The 15489-nt window shown below is 43.6% G+C and overlaps 1 long non-coding RNA gene and 1 pseudogene across 1 annotated transcript in view; one reads left to right on the top strand and one right to left on the bottom strand.

Annotated features, from left to right (window-relative positions):
- Positions 1 to 695: 695 nt before the first annotated feature.
- Positions 696 to 15489, bottom strand: part of LOC122541194 — a 55903-nt pseudogene continuing 41109 nt past the window's right edge.
- LOC122541657 overlaps positions 9142 to 15489 on the top strand; it is a 7250-nt gene continuing 902 nt past the window's right edge. Inside the window, exons 1-3 of the long non-coding RNA XR_006309639.1 lie at positions 9142 to 9223; positions 12514 to 12705; positions 12934 to 13044. This is a non-coding gene — a long non-coding RNA (uncharacterized LOC122541657). The remainder of the gene's footprint in view (positions 9224 to 12513; positions 12706 to 12933; positions 13045 to 15489) is intronic.

The raw sequence follows: 15489 nt of genomic DNA, 5'->3' as shown, positions 1-15489 counted from the left end.
CACACCTTACAAAAACAGCTCCATTCAAATCTTCTGCTCGAAGGAGGTTCCAATCAATATTGGGAAAGTTAAAGTCACCCATTACAACAACCCTACTACGTCCACACTTTTCCAAAATCTGCCGACCTATGCTTTCTTCCATCTCCCTGCTGCTATTGGGGGGCCTGTAGTAAACCCCTAATGAGGTGACTGCTCCCTTGCTGTTCCTAATTCCCACCCATACTGACTCGGTAGGCAGATCTTCCTCGACAATGGAAGCTTCTGTAGCTGTGAGACCCTCTCTGATCAGTAGTGCTACACCCGCTCCTCTTTTTCCCCCCCTCCCTATTCTTTTTAAATGCTCTGAACCCTGGAACATCCAGCAACATTCCTGCCCCTGAGAAACCCATGTCTCTGTTATGGCCACAGCATCATAGCACCAGATACTGATCCATGCTCTAAGTTCATCACTTTTATTCCTGATACTCCATGCTTTAAAGCAAACACACTTTAACTGATCCCTTGGTTCCTTCCCAGGAAAATCCTTCCCACTAGTTGCTCTACCTCTTGCTATTGCCTCATCTGCATCAACTCTCACCTCCGGTATACAGCTCAGGTTCCCACCCCCCCTGCCATACTAGTCGGTCGGCGTGGACAGGTTTCCATGCTGTACATCTCTATGACTCTTTGGAAGGTACAATTTTGAGATTTTATTGAAGAAACTTTAAGTGTTAGGATAATGATACTTTACAGTTTCAGCCAGTTGCACAGTCTGGTGAAATATAAATCATCCTCTTTCTCTCAGGTCTCTATCTTACAACCTCTTACACAGATTGACAGGTTGTTTCGGGATTCTCCAACATCTGGCCACACTGAGACATTGTTACATCACCCCTCAATTAAACCCCCGGGTGACCTTTACGTTAGAGTCAGGCAACTTTAGCTGTTGCTGGGTAAACCGGTTTGTCTCAAACTTACATCTTTCCCCAACAAGCCACCTGGTTTCAATGCATCAGAAAGGAATACAATGGAGTTGCTTCACATTGTGAGAGGTGATTGCAAATATTGTTGTCTGCAAAAATCACAAGGCTGAATCATGAGGGGGGGTGTCGGTTAAGCTAGATATACTTGCACAAGCAGCTAAGAGTAGCTGTTTCTTGCTTCTGCAGAAAACCACAATCAAGAGGTCATAAGGCTCAGTGTGGGCTAAAAAGGGTAAGAAATGTTGCTTTAGCAAGCAAGTACACAGCTGACAGTGAAGGGGGATGCACGCTAACAATAGACCACAGAGGGACGTGGTGAAACGGGCAAGCAGACACCTGCAATTTGTCATGTACAAGGCCAAATAAGGCAAGAAATAAACAAGAGTAATGGGCGCCAGGCTCAGAGTAGTGGGAGGAGCAATGGAAGAAGGAGGGAGAAGAATGCAGATTAGACATATGGAAACACCAATGGGATAAGCAGGGGAGGAGTAAAGGAGGAATGAATTGTATAAAAGTTGTGTACTCGTTAAACTTGGGGTACCTACCAAGTAGACATCCGCCTTGCAAGAGCGTAATAAACGATACTGCTGCTTCAGATCTTGTCTCGGACTGAAATTATTGAGCAGCTTAGTTTCTCACAACAATGTTCCTGAATCTGATTTCAAACAACTCTCTATTCATTCAGCCAGACTCAACAAGGCCCTTAAGTGCTATCCCATGGTCATTACCAGGGTTTCAATATGACCCCTTCCTACAGCAGATTCTTACATAGACGTATACAGTGATTATATCAATCCAGTCTTTCTCAAGTTTTGATTACACCAATTGTTAATCATAATTCAGTAAAGGTTCATTCAATACATTTACAGTCATCTGTTTTATTGATGGCTTTCTTGATGTGATTAGTAAATGAGATGAATACAGTATGAAACTGGTTGTTGTACTAACATCTAATACTTCCAGGCGTACAGGTCACACTGGAAGAGTGTGTCTCCCATGTTGTTTTTCTCCTGAATTTAAACTGATATGGTTACTCCATTTGTGAGTGTGTTGATGGACCAGGAGATATAAAGTGACTGTGTGAAAGCCTTGTCACACACCCCACATCTGAATGGTTTCACATTGTGGATGCACTGGTATTTCAAGAGATCAGGAGAGTGGGTGAAAGTCTTGCCATAATATCGAATTCTGTTGTGTGGATTCTCTTGTGTCGCAGGAGGCCTGATGATGTCACACACCTCACACTGGAATGGTTTCTCCCTTGTGTGGATCTGCTGGTTTTTTAGGAGATCATACGAGTGAGTGAAAGCCTTCTTACAAACATCGCAGCTGAACAGTTTCTCTCCTGTGTGAATCCTCCAGTGTCGCAGGAGTGTGGAAGATGTCACAAAGGCTTTGTCACACTCCTCACACTTGAATGGTCTCTCTCCTGAGTGGATCCTCTGATGGACCAGAGGTTCGATGACCTTGAGAATGATTTGTCGCACACCTCACATGTGGATGGTCTCTCCCCCGTGTGAATGCGTTGGTGTGTGCGGAGATTCGATGACTGAGGAAATGATCTGCCACACACCTCACACCTGAATGGTTTCTCCCCAGTGTGAATCCTCTGATGGAGCAGGAGCTTTGATGTCTCCAAGAATGATTTATCACAAATATTGCATGTGAAGGGTTTCTCCCGTGTGTGGATACGTTGGTGCGTGCGGAGGTTCGATGACTGAGAAAATGATTTGTTGCACACCTTACATGTGAATGGTTTCTCCTCTGTGTGTACCCGTTGGTGCACATGGAGGGTTGCTGAGTCCAAGAATGATTTATTGCAGACCTCGCATGTGAATGGTTTCTTCCCAGTGTGGATTGTCTGATGGACCAAAAGCTTTGAAAAATGTGCGAAGCATTTATCACACATGTCACATTTGAATGGTTTCTCCCCACTGTGAATGTGCAGGTGCCGTACAAGTGATGATGATTGTGTAAAGGACTGGTTACACAACTCACACCTGAACGGTTTCTCGCCTGTGTGAATGCGTTGGTGCCTGCGGGAGGTTGATAAGTCTGAGAATGATTTATGGCAGACTTTGCAGCTGAATGGTTTCTCCCCTGTGTGAACGCGTAGGTATCTGAAGGGTGTTGATGTGTCCGTGAATGACTTGTCACAGGACTTACACGTGAATGGTTTCTCTCTTGTGTGAATCCTCTGGTGCGTAAGGAGACTGGAAGATTGACTGAAAGCCATTTCACAAAATCCACAACTGAAGGGTTTCTCCCCTGTGTGTTTCATCTGGTGTCTGAGGAGACTTGTAGAAGTCTTGAAACGTTTATCACACATCCCACATTTGAAGGGTTCATCTTCCATCTGCCTGCCCATTAATACATGCTCCATATTTGTTACAGGCCGTCCACATGCTCATCTCACTCTCAAACAGTCTCGCACCTATCGGAATGAGTCAATGGGTCATGAGACTCAATGAATGATTGAAGCTCTCACCACACTTAGAGCCACTCACACTTCTTCCCAGCCTCACCCTGATCGATCACCCGCAGCCAAACGTTCAGAAAGGTTGGTTCTGATGGAAAGCTCCACACCATTGACCAGTTTCAGATCTGATGATATGTCAGAGCTCCTTGGTCCCAAACGGATTCCAGATGATAGTTTCACTGCACAACTTTCTCTGTACTGAGCAATGCTGTGAAGGGTCTGGATGTCTACTCTGGGTGTTGTTCATTGGGTGACGGTCAGCATCTATCTGCAGTGTCTATCCTCTCTGTATTGTCTGGTGTAGTATAGTTCAATCGTTCTGTAAAACAGGAAAAGGAAACATGATTTCCTCCAACCCCCTCTCCTCCTTTGCTGAAAGAGCTGACTCCTCAAATAGACCCAGGCACCATGAACGAGGACAATGGGAAAGAACGTTGGGCCGAGTGTAAAACAGTCACTGAATTCACCATGAGGTTGAGTATGTAGGCGAAGACCAGTTTTACTCTCACTTAATATGGAATAAATATCAGGAGAAACGTACATTCAATGAAAATATTAAAATGCCTTTTTTTATTTTCCAAAATTATTTGAGGAAATCACACTGGACAAGAAGTACAAGAAGTTGGGGAAATTTTTGCTTTAGTATAGCTGATTAAAAGGTTCTGGTTTATCCTGGGAAATGAGATACACTTGTACTCACTCAGACTGCAAATTTAGCTGTCAACCACAGCACTGGGCAAAACTTTCAAATCCATGCCCAGGTTTTTGGAAAAGTTTCCCCTGAAAGGCATTTCAGCTCTTCACCTCAACAACTCCAGGTTGTGAAGGTGAATTTAATTCATTTTGGAATTTGCAGATTTAGAATCAAACAAAAAAAAAACATGAAAGCATTCAAACAAAAAGAATTGGAAATCAGAAACAAAAACAGAAGTTGCTGGAAGAACTCAGCATCTGTGGACAGAAAGCAGAGTTAATATTTTGGGGCCAGTGACCCTTCTTCAGAATGTTTTCCATGAAAACTTCCAGCTTGTCCAAAAAACTCAAGCCTTCAGGGAAGGGAGCCTGCTGCAACTGCCTGATCTGGTCTACATGCGACTCCAGTCCTCAACTGAGGACAGATGCATTGAAAATAGTACTTCGCAATGTTTATCATCACTAGTGTAGTTTTGCTTGCCGTGCACACATTCATAGCCATGTTTCCAACATAATAGCAGTTGCCACAGTTCAAACATACTTCAGTGCCTTCAAAGAACTTTTGGGTCATCTGCTGTGAAAGGCTCTATATAAACGAAAGTTTTTTGGTTTCTGAGGTGGTTACAGAAGTACAGTGGTGGGAGAAACAAACACAGAGAATGCTGGAGAAACTCAGTAGATCTGGCAGCATCTACGGAGAAAGAAACAGAGTTAATGTTTCAAGTCTGGTATGACTGTTCTTCATAACTGAAAGGAGCTGAAATTTTTTGAAAAAATCTTTTAATAGAGGCAGAGGAGGAACAGCGGGCAGTTGTTGGAGAAGGCCAGTGCAAAATACAAAGGGATGGAGATGGTGGAAAGAGATGATACAAAGGGAGAAAGAGATGTGAAATATGTGTAAATTAAACTTTGAAAGGGAGAGAATGGCCTTTTCTACTATGAGCAAATTACGAAAGACACAAACAGTTAAGTCTGTGAGGCAGGGGAAGGGATGTAAAAGAAGAGAGCATATATGACGTGGTCAGTTTCTGAAGTGATGAAATTCAACATTGAGATGCTGAGGCTGTAGTTTGTTGAAGCAGGAAGTGAAGCTTTGTTCCTCGAGCTTGTGCGGCAGCAGTCCTGGGACAGAAAGGATTATATCAGAACAAGATGACTTACTGAACTGGCAGGTAAGGGTGGGGAGTCCTGGATTTGAAAAGACAAGAAACTCCCAGATCGCAACACAGAATTGACCATTTAGTCCTTAGATTAGAGTGGTGCTGGAAAAGCACAGCAGGTCAGGCAGCATCCAAGGAGCAGGAAAATCAACGTTTCGGGCAAAAGCCCTTCATCACCCTGTCCCAGTTAGTCCTTAGATAATAAACAGCTCCCAAAACTCACACACAGACTTGAATAATAGGAAATCAGTAAGGGTCCTCAGACGCTCTACACCTCCCAGATAATGACACCTCAACTTCTCATATTCAGGAATGAGCCATTAACAAAACGCAGCCTGGAAATCAGAGGGAAATGCTTCCAATAAACACACTCAATATCCAACACACAGCTCCAGTACAAAGCACCGAGTAAACAGCTCTCTCAGCTGGATCTTCACTGGAGTATGGCAGCTCCTTGCCAGCTGTCTATAGCAGATCTTATTCTTACATATCTTGTAATCTTTATGCTTTTATAAATCTCAATTCTAAGTCTGTCAAAATGGCTAATAACGTTCTCATATGTCTACTTGCAAGTCTGCGTATCCACCAATCGATGAAGCTCAATCACAGACACTGGAATTGAGGCAGGATCAGCACAGGAATGAGACCTGACCCTATGGTGACCCGACATCAAGGAGGTATGACCAGATCGATTGCAAGACAACCTCCCCAAACGCTCAAGTGTGCAACTGGTGCCCGGGACCCCACCAGAAGCACTCAGTTATCTCTGGAGCAGCAGACTTCCCCCACCAATGCCCAGGATCGACTGGGAGATACGCTGAATTTCAGGTGAGACCTAATCTCTGAGGTTGCAAGCCCTCATCCCTCTCCAGTGTACTCCAAGCCATTGAAAACAAGATGGATGACCTTAAAGCTACACTCACCTTCCAAAGGGAATTGAGAGGCTGCTGTGTGCTCTGTTTCACAGAGACATGGCTCATTTGTACTACACTCTATGACTTGACCGTACCTTACAACCTGAGGACTTCTCAGTTCACCAAATGGACTGCACAACGTCCTTGGGCTAAGCAAGGGGTGATGGGATCTGCCTCCTAATCAACACCTCCCGGTGTTCAGACACGGCATCCCTGGCGAGTCACTGCTCTATGGACATAGAATATCCAACAGTCAGACATCATTCCAACTATCTGCTGCATGAGTTCACCTCCATTGTGCTAACAATGATCGACATCTCAGCCCACTTGGAAGTGAAGAGTGCGTTTGATGAAATATATAACACTGCAAACAGTCTTGAAATGGAATACCCCAAAGCCTTGTTCACCATAGCTAGTAACTTCAACCAGGCCAGCCTCAACAATGTGCTACCAAAATTCCACCAACAGGTCTACTGTCCCATTAGAGTCTCAAACATCCTTGACCGTTGCTATACAACCATAAAAGATGGCTGCCGCTCCCCCTCGCCCCCACCTGCAGTTTGCAAAATCAGACCACAATGCCCTGCTCCTCCTCCCGGCTTACAAGCAGAAATTGAAGAGCAAAGACCCAGTGCAGACTTTAGTGTAGTGTTGGTCTGAGGAAAGTGAACGGCTTCTACAAGACTGCTTAGAGGCAGTGGACTGGTCCGTATTTGAGAACTCAGAGCCAACCTAAACGAGTACGCCACCACCATTACAGACTTCATTAGTAAGTGTGTAGATGTCTGCGTGTTAAAGAAGTTAATCCAAACATCCCTTAACTAGAAACCATGGATGAACCAGGAGCTCCACTTCCTACTGAAGTCCAGGTCTGATCCATTCAAGCTGGATGACCGCGACCTATACAGGAAATCCAGGCATGACCTTAGCAAGACCATCAGGGACACCAAGAGACAATACCAAACCAGGCCTGAGACCCAGACCAATCACATGAACACCTGTCGTTTGTGGCAAGGTTTACACAACATAACAGGCTTTAAAGTAAGTCAAACAGAATCACAGGTAACAGTACATCTCTACCCAAGCAGCTCAATGCTTTCTATGCTCGCTGTGAACAGAAGGGCAGTGAAATGGTGTTACTTGTCCCATCAGCCTCAGAATCACCTGTCTGCACAGCCATCGCCGCAGACATTAGATCAGCCTTCTTAAGGCTTGACTCACCAAAAGCCACTGGCCCAGATGGCATCCCAGCCCACACTCAGATCCAGTGCAGAGCAGCTGGTGGGAGTATTCACTGACATCTTTAACCTCCCCTTATTATGATCTGAATTCTCCATCAGCATCAAGTTGACCATCATTATCCCAGTGCCAAAGAGAAATCATGTAGCGTGTCCCAATGACTACTGCCTTTTGGCTCTAACATCCATAATTATGAAGTGCTTCGAGAGGCAAGTCATAGCAGATATCAATTCCAGCTTCCCAGACTGTGCTGATCCTGTCACAGCAAGTCCACTGCACCCATTCCTGGAACATCTGACTACAGCTCCACCTTAGCCCCAAAATTCCAAACAAGCTCATCTCCAAACTTCGAGACCTATTCTCCGCTCTACCCACTATAACTGGATTCTCAACTTTCCGACCAGCAGACTGCTATTAGTAATGATGGGTAACAACACCTCCTCCACAATAATCTTCAATACCAGTGCCCTACAAGGTTGCATACTCAGCATTCTATTGTAATTCTTATACACACACGACTGTGCAGCCAAATTTAGCACCAGCTCCATTTAAAAGTTTGCTGACGACACCAGCATTGCAGGTCGGAACTCAAACAATGTGGAGATGGAATACAGGAAGGAAATAGAGTGCTTAAGGGCATGGTGTAAAGACAACAATCTCTCCATCAACATCAGCAAAATAAAAGTGCTGGTTATTGACTTCAGGAAGCTGAGTGGAGGGCTCATCCCTGTCTGCATCAATGGTGCTGAGGTGGAGATGGTCCAGAGTGTCAAGTTCCTGGGATTGATAATCACCAACAATCTGTTCTGATCCACCCAAGTTGACACTATTGGTCAAGAAAGCACAAAAATGCTTCTACTTCCTCAGGGGGCTAAGGAAATTTGGCACGTCCATAAAGACACTTACAAATTTTTATGGATGCACCACAGGAAGCATCCTGTTTGGATGCATCATAGCATGGAATGGCAACTGCTCTTCCCATAAGCAAATGAAACTACAGAGAATCGTGAACACAGCCCAGTCGATCACGCAAACCATTCTTCCATCCATTGACTTCATGTATATTTTCCGCTCCAATGGGAAAGCAACCACCATAATCAAATACCCCTGTCACTCCAGTTATACCCTCTTCCACCCTTTTCCATTAGGCAGAAGATATATAAATGCATATACGAATATATTCAAGAACAGCTTCTTCCCTGCTGTTATCAGACTTCTGAATGGACTTCTTTAATGTTAATATTGGTGTCCCCCTCTGCACATTCTCGGCAGCTGTAACATTGTATCCTGCACTCTGTTCTGGTACCCTGATGCAGTTGTATAGAATGACCTGACTGTAATTAAACACTTTCCACTATACCACATACATGTGACAGTAATAAATCAACTCAAAAAGATACATAGCTCCAGTTAAACAGTTCAGCACAAAGCACCGAGTAAACAGCTCTCTCAGCTGGATCTTCTCACACAGCATAAGGGACATTTCCACCCCTGACTGCCCACAGGATAGTCAGACTGCCTGAAGGTTGGTGTGGATATTATGGGATATAATTTGTATAAAAGCTGCTCCTTCACTCACCATCTCCTCACTTGGTTTTCAGTCCCTTTAGGAAGTGAACCAGCTCTGGAAGAGGAAAAGGAGACAATGGGCAGAGTGGGTGGACTCTCTGATTGACGTCTCTCTCAGTCAATCCAAATATTTCTGGACCAACATGAGTTTCCTGAAACTTGGGAAACTGACCGAGGAAATGGAGGTGACTTTGAGCAGCAGATCAGGTGGGGATTTAAACTTGTCATTGTCCCATCTGAATAAAACCTCACTTATTGTAGCTGCTGTCTCAGTTCCCCTGGTAAATGTTTGACAGAGATTTCTAGTGTGGGAATAGTATTCTTCAGACTTTCATATTGACATCAGCGCGGGATATGTACCCTCGGATGTGTTTTGACAGCAGATCAGAAGAGGAAGACCTACAGCATCCAATCAGTGATGGTGTACGGGATTGTCAGTGCATTCTGACGTCTTCAGTTCAGCTCTTTTGGCTGTGTCTGAACGAATGCTCCACTGAGGTCCTATAACGTTTACTGCATCCTGTGCCTTTAGGTATTTTTATATATCACATGGAGTGAATCTGAGTGGTTCAAGACTCGCACCTGTGAATCCCAAGACCTTTGGATGAGGTCAAGATGGATAATCCACTCGGTGTTTTTCTGGCTGAAGATTTATAGCGTTGTTTTTTTTACTGATGACCAGTGCTCCCCCAAGATTGACAAGAGGGATATCTGTTGAGCCTCCATGTCCACCAATATTCATGACTGGATGTGGCATGACTACAAAGCTTTAGATCTGATCCATTAGTTGTGGGATCACATCTATTGCACTGTGCACAGACAGTTTGAATTGCAATTAGCCTGTGCAGTTAGTCTGGTTCTGGACTGAAGGTGATGGGTTCTACAAGATTTGGAGGAAGAGAGTGGGAAAGAGAGAAATAGCAGAGACAGGAGGAAAGAGTGGGAAAGGGTCATCATTCAGAGCAGGAGGAGGATTGAGAAAGGGAGGGAGGAGAGATTGTGGGAAGAAAAATGCTGAGACATTGTGAAATGATTGAATGTAATGCCTGAAAGAAAGGTGGAGGTAGTTTCAATTGAGATATTTCAAAGGACACGAGATGATTATTTCAATTAGAACTATATGCAGGGTTACGGGAAAAAGGCAGAGGATTGGCACTCAGTCAAATGCTCAGAGATCTGTGCAGACATAATGAGAAGATAGGTTGGACTGAGTGACCTCCTCCTGACTAACCATAACAATTCTCAGATTCTACGAATTGAGCTGAGTCCCTGTGGGAGTTTTAAACAGTGAAGGGGAGTTCTCTAGGTTTGGGGTTGCAATTCAGTCATGTTTGAGGAGATGGTCTGTCCCTCCCTCCACCAAACGCAGGAACGCATTTCCAGACAAAATCTCTCGAACATTCTGTCACTAAATGTGGGTTTTTACTGAAATATTTCTGGAGATGTTGGGCGGCACGGTGGCACAATTCCCGACTCTGGTGAATCTCTGTGTGGAGTTTGCGCGTTCTCCCCATGTCTGCGTGGGTTTCCTCCGGGTGCTCCGGTTTCCTCCCACAGTCCAAAGATGTGCAGGTCAGGTGAATTGGCCATGCTAAATTGCCCATAGTGTTAGGTTAAAGGGGTAAATGTAGGGGTAGGGGTATGGGTGGGTTGCGCTTCGGCGGGTCAGTGTGGACTTGTTGGGCCGAAGGGCCTGTTTCCACACTGTAAGTAATCTAATCTAATCTGAATTCACAAGATGTTGACATCTATTCATCTATTGGAGATATTACGATCTCAATATAAAACGTTTTAATACTGATTAAAGGAATATTTTAGTGAGGAAGGAGTTGAAAATTTAGATTATTTTCTGTAAAACCCTCTGTAATGCTCACTGTGATATGGAAGTTGTGGACACAGCTTTTATTGAGACATAGTTCGTGTCCAATGTCTATTGTTGTCCCGCCAAATAAATTACATCCCCATGTTAGTGGCTCATTCAAAACCAACAACCTATTGATGAGGTTTTATGGTCAATGTGTCCTTTTGACTTTCTCGGTAATTTCAGCAGCAAGGTGAGGGGTTCGAGCTGTGGGCTTGGAGCTGAATCCTTGGTTGGTTTGGTCTCCAGGTACAGAGCATGGAGTGCACCACAATCCTGGATTTTATATTTAGTATTTGTGGAAGGCGCACACATTCTTACACAGTTCAAGGAGAACTATTGTGTATTATTCAGATTACATTATTTTTAATGTAGGTAATTACTTTTGTCCTTAGAGTTTAGGACGATTTCTCAGAATCTGGTTGCATTCTCACATTTGGAATGTCTCAAATGGCGAATCTTTTGTTAATCAATTCTGAAAGATTTATTAACAATATAGTTAAAAGGGTAAGGTTTGCCGATCTCTGCTTCTGAAGCGGAACCTCCGTTTACAGGATCAAGCATGATTGAAAATGCTCAGAGCTGTTTTTGTGGCTATGTATTCGCCCCAATGCCTCCTATGGATTAACCCAATGCCTCTTATAGATACTGTGGTATTTCCTGCTGTAGTGGTTCCTAGTTTACCCACAGTGATCCCTGTGGATTAGAGCGGTGTTGGTCTGGGCTGGACAAAGTTAAAAATCACACAACACCAGCTCTGCTCCTTCATCAGGTGTCAACCGCCGCTCCGGAAGCCAGTGCTTCCAAATAAACCTGTTGGACTATAACCTGGTGTTGTGTGATTTTTAAATCCAATTCTAGCACCGCCCACGGAACCGTCGCCGGGGCTCGTGCGCTCTTAGATTTGAACTGCCGATCGCTCAACCGCGATTGCGCGGTTAAGGACTACAACTCCCGTGAGGTGCCGCGGGCCGCTTATTCGCCCCCCCCCCCCCCGATCCCTTATCGCCACCCCTTACTGCGAAGACGCGGAGCCCACATGCATCATGGGTAATGTAGTTCGGAGCGGGGTTGTGAGCGGTTTGGATGAATTGAGCTGACGCCCTGTGGAGGTTTTAAACAGTCTCAGTGAAGGGGAAGCTTTCTGGGCTTGGGGCTGCAATTCAGTCATGTTTGAGGAGGTGCCCTGTCCCTCCCTCCATCAAACACAGGAAGGCACTTGCAGAGAAAATCTCTCCAACTTGTTCTCACCATGTGAGTTTTTGTTGCAATGTTGAGGTATTTCTGGAGATGTTTGAGTTTCAGAAGATTTTGGGACAGACCTGATAAATGTTGACAACTATTCTTCTAATAGAGATATTACTGTCTCAATATAAAACATTTCGACATTAATTACAGGAATATTTTTGTGAGGAAGGAGTTGAAATGTTGGATTATTTTGTGTAAAACCCACTCCAGTGGTCACTGTGATGCGGAAGTTGTGGACACATCTTTTATTGAGACATAGTCAGTGTCCAATGTCTATTGTTGTCCCACCAGATAAATTACATCCCTATGCTAGTGGCTCAATAGAAACCAACAATTTGTTGATGAGGTTTTATAGTTAATGTGTCGTTTTCACTTTCTCTAATTTCAGCGGCAAGGTGAGGGGTTCGAGCTGTGGGCTTGGAGCTGAATCCCTGGTTGGCTTGGTCTCCAGGTACAGAGCATGGCAGGATGGAGTGCAACACAATCCTGGATTTTACATCTCAGACTTCTGGAGGTGCACACACACTTACACAGCTCATGGAGAACTATTGTGTACTATTCAGAGTCTGTTATTTTTAATGTGGGTAATTATTTTTGTCCTTTGTTTTTGGGTTAATTTCTCAGAATCCAGTAACATTGTCACATTTGGAGTATCTGAAGTGGTGAGTCTGTTGTTAGTTTTCAAAAGTTTGTTCACAGTATTATTAAGAAGGTCAGGTTTGCTGATCTGTGCTTCTGATGAGGGACCTTTGTTTATGGGATTGTGTGTTGGAGAACTTGACAGAAGTCTGTTTTTTTGTTCCTCTAGATTACTCCCAATGTGCCCTTCAGGAGACATTGAGGGTAACATATAGATTACCCTCCAGTGTTTCCTATAGATTACCTACAGCATCTCTTATGATTCTTCTTGTTTACCACAGTGAGTAAATACAAACATGTGAGATAGGAACAGGAGTAGGCCATTACGTCCTCAAGCCAGTACAATTCAGTAAGATTCAGTGATCATATTAATCAGTAACTCCTGCAGACTACCCCATTGACCTCTAAGAAAAAGCAAGCTGAGTGGAGGCATCATAGAAGCTGTTACTGAAATGCTTTATGCTCAATGATGATGGTGGACTTAATTTATTTTCACTATAAAATAATACTTTAAAATGTATTTCAAACTATGTGGACGACCTGGAGTGGTTTCTTTAAAAGATTTGTTGAAAATTCACTGACATTGAAGTTTTTATTTGATTTGATTTTATTGTCATGTGTATTTTACAGAAAGAATATAGTGAAACGTCTCCATTTGCTGCCACAAATCAGCACTATTTTGAATAATTTAAGAATAAGGGGAAAAAACGAAATATAGCCTGAAGTGAGTCCAGAGAGATTTAGAATCAGAGCGACAAAATGGAAATCATACTTAACAAATCTACTGCAATTTTTATCATATTGCAGATCATATGCATATACAGATCATATTAGTTGGTGGAGCACATTCAAGGGGTCAAATGGCCTACTCCTGCACCTATTTTCTATATTTCCATATTTCCAGGTTAGTTTGTCACCATGTCAAAAGGTTCTGTCAAACATGGTAAGGTCTTTAAATCTTAGCAAGTTTTGAGAAGATTTGTAGCTCAGGTTGAGGTTCTGGATGTAGGTTTGCTCGCTGAGCTGGAAAGTTCATTTTCAGACGTTTCATCACCATACTAGGTAACATCTTCAGTGAGCCTCTAGACGAAGCACTGCTGGTGTTTCCTGCTTTCTATTTATATGTTAGGGTTTCCTTGGGTTGTTTACAGGGTAGAAATCGATTTCTCAGCAACAAACCCAAACAAGCAGACAAAACGCATCCAGAAACCCTAGCGACTCTCCCCTACATCAAAGACATCTCGGAAATGACTGCCAGACTACTCCGACCCCTTGGCATCATGGTAGCCCACAAACCCACCAACACACTAAAACAGCAGCTCATGAACTTGAAAGACACTATACAGACAACAAGCAAAACTAATGTCATTTACAAAATACCGTGCAAGAACTGTAACCAACACTGCCTTGGACAAACAGGCAGAAAACTAGCCACCAGGATACATGAACATCAACTAGCCACAAAATGACATGACCCTCTCTCACTAGTATCCTTACATACAGATAAGGAAGGACACCACTTCAACATCCATCCTCTGACAAGCCAAACAGAGACACGCACGAGAATTCCTCTAAGCATAGAGTTCCGGTTGGAATGCTATCAACAAACACATTGACGTGGACCCCATTTACCACCCCCTGAGCAAAAGAACAGGAAGTGACATCACCATAGGAAATGATGTCACCAAGCCAAGGAAACCCACTCTATGACTATGACTCTATGAAACCCAAACATATAAATAGAAATAAGGAAATGCCAGTAGTGCTTTGTCCAGAGACTCACTGAAGATGTTACCGAGTATGGTGACAAAACATCTGAAAATGAACCTTCCAGCTCAGCAAGCAAACCGACATCCAGAGTCTTTAATTTTTAAAAAACATGCCTGGTGTATTAGAAACAAATGAATGGTTGCTATTTCACTCTGTCAGTTAAAATAGACCTGAAGGCTACCATAGTTGGATTTGTACAGAATAACTGATTTCAAACCTTCATAATGAAAATCCCAACTTCTGCAATACTTTCTCCGGGTCAGGTTTTTAAGCAGATAAACAACCTGATCCTACATGTCTAACCCAGGAGTGAAAAGTCAGCTTATGGCATTCCACTGTTCAGCTCAGACAAACCTGTTTTGCTATTCTACAGAGTAACAAGTTAAGTAAAGCAGATTGCAGCCTCTGTGAAAGTACAATTCCACATGGCTAACCAACATTTGGTACAGACTATGAAACTTAGACCACGATAACTTTGGATTGAAATATTATTCCACCCCCACTAATGCCACAAACCTAAAAGGCAGATCATTAATTCTGTAGTGACCTTGCTACTTAAAAGACTAGCCAATACCCAAACAATGCTGCTTTCTCATTGCGGAAATCTTGCTTGCTATTAAAATAGTCATTTCTAGGCTTCTCTCTGAAAAACTGAGTGAATAAAATTGTATGATGCAACCCCAGCCCTCTGAGAGATATTACTGCGAGATTAGTGCAGCGTAACTGATTTTTCCACATTCCATTATCATGGTAGGTGCCTGCTATTTTAAAGGAGAAAGTGAGGTCTGCAGATGCTGGAGATCAGAGATGGAAATGTGTTGCTGGAAAAGCGCAGCAGGTCAGGCAGCATCTAGGGAACAGGAGAATCGACGTTTCAGGCATTAGCCCTTCTTCAGGAATGAGGAAAGTTGGTCCAGCAGGCTAAGATAAAAGATAGGGAGGAGGGACTTGGGGG

The sequence above is a fragment of the Chiloscyllium plagiosum genome, chromosome 37, assembly GCF_004010195.1.
Source record: "Chiloscyllium plagiosum isolate BGI_BamShark_2017 chromosome 37, ASM401019v2, whole genome shotgun sequence".
NCBI lineage: Eukaryota > Metazoa > Chordata > Chondrichthyes > Orectolobiformes > Hemiscylliidae > Chiloscyllium > Chiloscyllium plagiosum.
The sequence above is the reverse complement of the archived record's forward strand: the minus strand, read 5'-3'. Positions and strand labels throughout refer to the sequence as shown.